The sequence below is a fragment of the Salvelinus fontinalis genome, chromosome 23 (assembly GCF_029448725.1).
Source record: "Salvelinus fontinalis isolate EN_2023a chromosome 23, ASM2944872v1, whole genome shotgun sequence".
NCBI lineage: Eukaryota > Metazoa > Chordata > Actinopteri > Salmoniformes > Salmonidae > Salvelinus > Salvelinus fontinalis.
The window spans coordinates 31318914-31328338 of record NC_074687.1 but is presented as its reverse complement, the minus strand read 5'-3'; the positions used below and the strand labels follow the sequence as shown (position 1 = coordinate 31328338).

General features: G+C 44.3%; 1 protein-coding gene across 3 annotated transcripts in view; it reads left to right on the top strand.

Annotated features, from left to right (window-relative positions):
* Positions 1 to 788: 788 nt before the first annotated feature.
* Positions 789 to 9425, top strand: part of LOC129821121 (diacylglycerol kinase beta-like) — a 162436-nt gene continuing 153799 nt past the window's right edge. For all 3 annotated transcript variants that reach the window (XM_055878439.1, XM_055878440.1, XM_055878438.1), the window contains exon 1: positions 789 to 1442. The gene's annotated coding sequence lies outside the window, so the exon portion shown is untranslated. The remainder of the gene's footprint in view (positions 1443 to 9425) is intronic.

The window sequence follows — 9425 nt, the reverse complement described above, 5'->3', positions numbered from 1 at the left end:
TTTCCAGATTTCTATGAAATATGACCTATAATTAATTACAATATGAGTGAAATACGTACTTTTCTAAGTATGAGTGGGTGTATATCGGATATAAAAATATTCACACGAGTAGACTGCTGTTTGGGAAGCTCAGCCAATGAGGCAGAGTGACATAATTCTCTATGAGGAAAGAGCAAGTTTGAGGTCTTTTTTCAAAAGTGTTTTTCCTCCAATGTATAGTTTGGCCACAAATACAAGTAGAAGACGAGTCAACAACATTATTTCGGTATGAGTTTACAGAATATGAACTTTTAATAGAAGGATTTTCACTGGACAGCTACTTTAATGAAGCTGACATAAGTTCAGTGTAAGACTAATTGGGAAACAAACAGAGGTGGTAGTGAGAAGACAACAGAAGAGATAGAAAAGACAGAGAGAGAGAGAGAAAGGGCATGCTCTCTCCTGTTTCTCTGACTATACATTATCCCTTTTTAGCTCACATTTGCCAGGAAATAATGCAGGATTTCTGTAAAATTAACATCAACTTGTGTGTGTGTGCGTTGCTGTGCATGTGTGTGATGATGGTTGTTTTTGAGTGGAAGAACCAGTTGAATTTTTCCATGAATTGTCTTTTCTAAGAAATGGCCTGAACAATAGGCCAATACATTGAAATTATATATTTGGAATTGTCTGAGATATACTACCAACACACAGGATGCACTGTGAGTGTGTGAGGGAGGGAGATGGAGAGGGAGAGGAAGAAGGGGAGGGGGAGAGGGAGAGGCACGAGCTCTAGTGCTTTACAGGGTAGGGGGGCTGGAGGCTCTGTGGCAAAGCAGTGTCGATAAGAGAGAGAGAGAGAGAGAGTGAGAGAGATAAAGAGAGAGATTGCTGGAGAGAGCGGGAGAGTGAACAGCTCTATGTAAACAGGGTGTCAGAAAAGAAAGTGCAGGGACGTTTTCAGCCTGCCAAGGCTGGGAAAATAATCACATAGGATCTGCAAAGCAACACTCACTAGGGCAGAGAGAGAAACGGAGAGAAGAGAGAGAGAGGGAGGAAACCGAACAGAGAGAGTCGGTGACAGTGAGAGAGACAGAGAGCGAGAGAGAGAGACAGAGAGAGGAAGATATATAGCAACAGAGCGAAGGAGAGGAACTAAGCAAAAGGGAGAGAGAGGAAAAAAGCTGAATTCATTCAGGCTGAATGGGAGGGAGGGATGTTGCTACCTCTGCCGGGGCTGCAGTGCCTTTGCTGTGCCTCTCTGTGTAGCTGGAGCTGTGTTGTGTAGCTGTGGCTCTGCTCTTTGTAGCTGTAGCTGCCTGTTTGTGTTGTGAGGCGCTCGCTGCTCTGCTCACGGGGGAAGGGAGAGCAACCCATACCCCGGGCAGCTTGGAACGGACTGCCTATCAAACCATACTGAAGGAACACACACACAGACAGCAAAACTACTGGGATGGGCAGAGGTATGGGACAAGCTATGATTCTCTGTATCTCTTTCTCTGTCACTGTGTTTCTCTCTCTGTGTTTCTCTTATCTCCATGTTTCTCTCATTCTCTGTTTATCTCCATGTTTCTCTCTATCTCTTTTCGCAGACAATCATTGTCCATGGATTTTTACTTTCTGACCAGCCCTTGACCGCTTTCTCGCTCTCGCCATCTGTCCCTGTTTCGCTGGAATGTGTGTGTGTGTGTGTGTGAGTTTATTTGTCCTTCCATCTTGCCAAGTGCCTTTCACTTTCACTCATTCTGTTTTGTCCTAAGTAACAGTGTGTGTTGATATCTTGGTTGTTGTGGTCAGTCTCTTAGTGAAAATGATACTAAAACTTGTTTCGGTCTAATGGGGGCCAGTGTGTGTGCTTGTGCTGATTGTGGATATGATGGATGTATGGGTAATATGGTGGTGCCATAAAGAAACACAGTTACTCTGTCATTCCACTGAACTCACCCTACTGTCCTTTCTCTCAGACACATCAAGCAGGATTTATTTCTCATATATCTTATATTTAGCCATGCTGGATGATTTCTAAGACGGATAGTCATGTTTTGGACATATTTGTAGAATGCCTACACAAAAATATGGATGAACAGTAGAGGAGAGTGGGGTAAGTTGAGATGAGAGTGGGGTAAGTTGAGAGGAGAGTGGGGGAAGTTGAGAGGCGAGAGGGGTAAGTTGAGAGGAGAGTGGGGTAAGTTGAGAGGAGAGTGGGGTAAGTTGAGAGGAGAGTGGGGTAAGTTGAGAGGAGAGAGGGGTAAGTTGAGAGGAGAGTGGGGTAAGTTGAGAGGAGAGTGGGGGAAGTTGAGAGGAGAGTGGGGTAGGTTGAGAGGAGAGTGGGGTAAGTTGAGAGGAGAGTGGGGTAAGTTGAGAGGAGAGTGGGGTTATTTGAGAGGAGAGTGGGGTAAGTTGAGAGGAGAGTGGGGTAAGTTGAGAGGAGAGTGGGGTAAGTTGAGAGGAGAGTGGGGTAAGTTGAGAGGAGAGTGGGGTAAGTTGAGAGGAGAGAGGGGTAAGTTGAGAGGAGAGTGGGGTAAGTTGAGAGGAGAGTGGGGTAAGTTGAGAGGAGAGAGGGGTAAGTTGAGAGGAGAGTGGGGTAAGTTGAGAGGAGAGAGGGGTAAGTTGAGAGGAGAGTGGGGTACGTTGAGAGGAGAGTGGGGTAAGTTGAGAGGAGAGTGGGGTAAGTTGAGAGGAGAGTGGGGTAAGTTGAGAGGAGAGTGGGGTAAGTTGAGAGGAGAGAGGGGTAAGTTGAGAGGAGAGTGGGGTAAGTTGAGAGGAGAGAGGGGTACGTTGAGAGGAGAGTGGGGTAAGTTGATTGGATAGAGGGGTAAGTTGAGAGGAGAGAGGGGTACGTTGAGAGGAGAGAGGGGTACGTTGAGAGGAGAGAGGGGTACGTTGAGAGGAGAGAGGGGTAAGTTGAGAGCAGAGAGGGGTAAGTTGAGAGGAGAGTGGGGTAAGTTGAGAGGAGAGAGGGGTAAGTTGAGAGGAGAGTGGGGTACGTTGAGAGGAGAGTGGGGTAAGTTGAGAGGAGAGTGGGGTAAGTTGAGAGGAGAGTGGGGTAAGTTGAGAGGAGAGTGGGGTAAGTTGAGAAGAGAGAGGGGTAAGTTGAGAGGAGAGAGGGGTAAGTTGAGCTATGTTTTACATTCAGCATCACTCCGTCAAGGGAAATGTAGTATTCTTTCTATCAAAGATATCTACATATATTTCAGGATGTTGTGTATCCCTGGAAATAATTAGAATTATTGTAAACATTACAGTTTTGAAAAAATTGCTTGTCCAAAATAAGTGGTCTCTTGGCACAACTTACCCCGGGTATGGGTAAATTGAGCAACAGCTCAGGGGAAGTTAAGCCGTCTACAAATTTCTGTACTGAATTAAATATTACCACTACAAAATGATCCATTTTGTGTATGGTTTTCCAGAAACAAGGGTGGCTCAACTTACCCCCTTTTTGTCATGGTTTATTTCTCACAAGAGCTTGTGTTGTCTGAAGAGTTGCATTCTCATAAATAAATTCTAATGTTGCACATTTTCACAAATTAAAAAATATGTGAGACGGGTCGTGTGATAGCTGTCACAGATTTCCAGTCCTCCCCTCTGTTTGTAAAGGCTGTCACCGTTTACCTCAAGCTCTCCTTCGCTCTGTTGCTATATATCTTTCTCTCTCTCTCTCTCTCTCTCTCTCTCTCTCTCTCTCTCTCTCTCTCTCTCTCTCTCTCTCTCTCTCTCTCTCTCTCTCTCCTCTCTCTCTCTCTCTCTCTCTCTCTCTCTCTCTCTCTCTCTCTCTCTCTCTCTCTCTCTCTCTCTCTCTCTCTCTCTCTCTCTCTCTCTCTCTCTCTCTCTCTCTCTCTCTCTCTCTCTCTCTCTCTCTCTCTCTCTCTCTCTCTCTCTCTCTCTCTCTCTCTCTCTGTGTGTACCATGTGATTCAGGCGCCAGACTTTGATCAAATCGAATCAGCACTCTTAATTACGCCTCATCATCCAATTACTGAAAGCAATGGTTATTCACGCCCGGACCGGATGCCTGATTCGCAGGATGCTTCTGTTCTTGCACGATACACCGAGTGAAGACCTGCCTGCCTACAGAGACTGAGGAGGAACGAGATTCTCATTCACCACTAGCTAATTGACTATGCTGCTCACGTTCTCTGAGCTCAAATCAAATCAAATGTTATTGGTCACCTACACATGGTTAGTAGATGTTATTGCGAGTGTAGTGAAATGCTTATGCTTCTAGATCTGACAGTGCAGCAGTATCTAACAGGTAATATCTAACAATTCCACAACAAAACCTAATATCTAACAAATTCCACATCAAAACTTAATACACACAATCTAGTAAAGGAATGGGATGAGAATATATAAGTATAAAATATATGGATGAGCAGTGACTAAGATGGCTAAGATGCAATAGATAGTCAAATATAGATCGTGAAGGATACAGTATACAGTATATACATATGCGATGAGTAATGTGAGATATGTAAACATTCTTAAAGTGGCATTAATAAAGTGGCTAGTGTTCCATTTATTAAAGTGGCCAACAAAAAATTGCATCCCAAATGGCTATTTTCTATGTGGTGCACTATATTTGCTTGGAGCCATACAGAAGTAGTGCACTGTCATTTGGGATTCACCCAAAGACATATGTTAAGCCTAGTTATCAGAAAAGGCAAAGATGCCCATCTGTAACCATATTATTAGAATGAGAGGTTCTATGTCCATTCTACTCATTTCTAATTGTGTGGTTACAGCTTATCATCTTTGCCTTTGAATGGAGAATCCTGTTCTACTCATTCTAATTATATGGCTGTAACTAATGTTGGGTAACATGTTGTTGCTTTCTCTCTTGGGAAGTTTATCAATAGTCGTAGGTCAAATTAAGATAATGCAATGTCTGATAATAGTGATTTCATTACAATGGTGGATAATAGTGATTTAATTTCAAACTATTACAGGCTACAAAGGGAAGCACAGCCCAGAGCTGCCCAGTGACACGAGCCTACCAGAGGAGCTAAATAACTTCTATACTCGCTTCGAGGCAAGTAACAATCAAACATGCATGAGAGCATCAGCTGTTCCAGATGACCGTGTGATCACGCTCTCTGCAGCCGTTGTGAGTAAGACCTTTAAACAGGTCAACATTCACAAGGCCGCAGGGCCACACGGATTACCAGGACGTGTATCCCGAGCATGCGCTGACCAACTGCCGAGTGTCTTCACTGACATTTTCAACCTCTCCCTGTCTAAGTCTGTAATATCAACATGTTTCAAGCAGACCACCATAGTCCCTGTGCCCAAGAACACTAAGGTAACCTGCCTAAATGACTACCGATCCGTAGCACTCATGTCTGTAGCCATGAAATGCTTTGAAAGACTGGTCATGGCTCACATCAACCCCATTATCCAAGAAACCCCAGACCCACTCCAATGTGCATACTACACCAACAGATCCACAGATTATGAAATCTCTATTGTACTCCACACTGCCCTTTCACACCCGGACAAAAGGAACACCTATGTGAGAATGCTATTCATTGACTACAGCTCAGCGTTAAACACCATAGTGCCCTTAAAGCTCATCACTAAGCTAAGGACCCTGGGACTAAACATCTCCCTCTGCAACTGGATCCTGGACTTCCTGAAGGGCCGCCCCCAGGTGGTAAGGGTAGGTAACAACACATCCACCACCCTGATCCTCAACACGAGGGCCCCTCAGGGGTGCGTGCTCAGTCCCCTCCTGTACTCCCTGTTCACTCATGATTGCACGGCCAGGCATGACTCCAACACCATCATTAAGTTTGCTGATGACACAAAACTGACAATGATGAGACAGCCTATAGGGAGGAGGTCATAGAATAGACCTAACCATGTGGTGCAAGGACAACAACCTCTCCCTCAACGTGATCAAGACAAAGGAGATGATTGTGGACTACAAGAAAAAGAAGACCGAACATGCCCCCATTCTCATCGATGGGGCCGTAATGGAGCAGGTTGAGAGCTTCAAGTTCCTTGGTGTCCACATCACCAACAAACTAACATGGTCAAGCACACCAAGACAGTCGTGAAGAGGGCACGACAAAACCCATTCCCGCACAGGAGACTGAAAAGATTTTGCATGGGTCCTCAGATCGTCAAAAGGTTTTACAGCTGCACCATTGAGAGCATCCTGACGGGTTGCATCACTGCCTGGTATGGTAACTGCTCGGACTCCAACCGCAAGGCACTACAGAGGGTAGTGCGTACGGCCCAGTACATCACCATGACCAAGCTTCCTGCCATTCAGGACCTCTATACCAGGCGGTGTCAGAGGAAGGCCCTAAAAACTGTCAAAGACTCCAGCCACCCTAGTCATAGACTGTTCTCTCTGCTACCGCACGGCAAGCAGTACCGGTGCGCCAAGTCTAGGTCCACGAGGCTTCTAAACAGCTTTTACTTCCCAGCTTTAAGACTCCTGAACATCTAATCAAATGGCTACCCAGACTATTTGCATCCCCCCCACGCTGCTTCTACTCTCTGTAATTATCTATGCATTGTCCCTTTAACTCTATCTACATGTAAATATTACCTCAATTACTTCGTCACCGGTGCCCCCGCACATTGACTCTGTACTGGTACCCTCTGTATATAGCCCCGCTATTGTTATTTACTGCTGCTTTTTAATTATTTGTTATTCTTATCTCTTATTTTTTTAAATATATTTTCTTAAAACTGAATTGTTGGTTTTAAGGGCTTGTAAGTAAGAATTTCACTGTAAGGTGAAATACCTGTTGTATTCGGCGCATGTGACAAATAATATTTGATTTGATTTGTCAAAAAAGTCAAGTGTAATTGGACACAACAGTCGTAACTCGTGGTTTATATGTTTCTCTTGGGTACTCGATCTAATGTGGAGTCGTGCTGAATTATCGAGTTAGTTATTGCTTTTGTAATGAATAACCCATCCTGTGAATTTTTATATTCAGATACTCTACATGACTAAATCTAAATGATGTTTTCATGTTCCATAAAAATCCTCTTACCTCTGATGTACAGGTGTTCATTTTCATCATATAAATGTTTGCCTCTCAGTCTGGTTGTCTCCCAGCCCCAGGCCTCTTCAGAACCAGCCCTCCCAATGCTTGAGCTGGTCAGAAGGGATAAGGAACAACCCGAGTCTGGGATGTGAACGGGCCTGGTCTTGCTTGCCCATGCATGGCCTTTAGTATCTAGCACAGTATACTGTAGCTTGGCTTCACCACCACCATGACAAGCACAGTTCCACAATTTCATACCAATCCCCCTGTTGCCATGACACCCAGCAGCCCCTCCATAAATACTTGTGGTATTTCTGAGCCTCCCCCCGCCCTCAAGAGAATAGAGAGCCCTAACAGCCTGGCTGTGGAGCTCTGATGCTTTCTCAGCTAAGGAGGTGCACAGGGGGGAGAAAGCTGAATAAAAACAGTCAAGATACATTTTGTGTGATGAAGAGTTAGGGGAGTCACTAAGTGCAAGATCCTATTTAGAAAGATGACGAAGATGAGTTGTGATTACATGGATGAGAGGTGCTAATTTTGTGTTTGTCTCGGATCAAGAAGAAGGATTGTGTGTGTGTGTGTGAGTGTGTGCGTGTGAGCGTTAGCGTGCATTTCTGCATGCATGCCTTGTGTGTGTGTTTGCGCATGCGTGCATGTGTGTGTTTGACTGTTTCAGCATCCTGTCTGACGTACCGACAGAGCAAATCATGGACAAATACCATTTATGGGCAAAGTCCAAGCTCCCTCAGTCCAGGGCCCTAAGTTCTCTCACTAAACGAACAGGAGATGAAAGATTTGACTTGCCTTTGGTCTGTACCCCTTTCCTCACGTCTTGTCAGAACATCTAATGAAATTCAGTCAAACCTCCAATCCACAGTTATCGGCACAAGAGTGATGAGCTGCTATACTGTAGCTGATAATGAGCCTGGCTGAGTCAGGAAGGACGATCAAAGAGCAGGGCTCAAGTGGTTCAATCCCTATTAGACTGACCTGTATACCCTACTACACCTCAGTGGGCTGCTGGATGCTCAATTAATAAGGCATGATGCTTTTTCCTCTGTGTTTCAATCCGGGTGTGTGTGTCATTCAAATGTACTATTAGTCCCATTCAAATTGAGTTATGGCAAGGCAGTTCATAGAGCTTCATAGAACTGATCCTAGATCGATGACTGTGAACGTTTGAGAATAAGCTAAGATATTACATATTTTAAGGTGTTGCCTATGTGGTCTTCACAATGATGAAGAACACACATGCAAAGCAGGTGGCACCCAAATAAACAGTAGGGGATTGCAGGTGTGTGGAGGTCAGACCCATTCCTTATGGATGGATGTTCATAGTGACCTTATAGGTTCAGGGTCAGTGCATATCAGAGATAATTGCTTGCTAGTGTTCTTTAGCTATGATATCTGAAAATGTATTTTGCAAGCTATGAAAGAATCCCTGACATTTTTCTATAGAGCATTGATTTTTTGGGTGAGTAGCTGTTTGAGGCTCAGCATTTTAGTCTTGTAGACCGTAAGCAATGTGCAGCAGAAGACTACAGAGAAACTGTTCTATAATCAAAAAAAAGGTTTATCTTTATTCCTTCTTTGCATTGCTTTAAACACTAAGTGGACTACAAAATTGCAGTTTCGTATTTAGTATTTAGTTGTTTGGAGTTTGGGCTGTGATGCTGCAACCTGCAGGCCAGGCAGACACAGGCTGTTGTGTTGTGTGGTAGTTCAAGCTTAACCGTTTTTTATTAAGAATGTTTTGCTCAGAAAGTCATCTGGACCTCCAGCTTGTCTGTAAACAGAAACTGCCTTTAGATTTTAGGTGCAACTGCCATGACAACTGCCAGTCAAAATTCCTTCCTCAACCATCTGTAATTTTCTTTCCTCGATTGCCCTCTCACACACTAAGATCATTAGGGTTATGGAAAGGGTTCATGTCAATTCCATTCAGTCAAGTCAGGAAGAATTTCTCATTCAGTGTGTTTATTGAATTGGCTGAATTTAAATTAATTTGACCCTTACCCTGGTTACAGTTGGAAGCCTTTGACACAGTGACACTTCGGTTCAACATTTGCTTGTCCTCTTTCCTGAGTGCCCCACTGTTGACATGGTTACCCAGTAAATGGGTTATGTTTTTTCCAGACAAGCAGTTATTCATATTTCTGTTGACATACGGACCTGTTTAATATCTGTAGCCCCTGTACTCAGCTCTCTTCCCTACACACACACAGGCACATAATACCAAGTGGAATAAATAGAAAGTGAGTGACGATAACTTGGCTATACAGTATACAAAGGGTACCAGTGCCGAGTTGACTGGCAGGGATACGAGGTCATTGACTAATGATTAGAGCATTGGGCCAGTAACCGAAGGGTTGATGGTTCAAATACCCCAGCCGACGAGGTGAAAACCTGCCAATGTGCCCTTGAGCAAGGCACTTAACCCTAA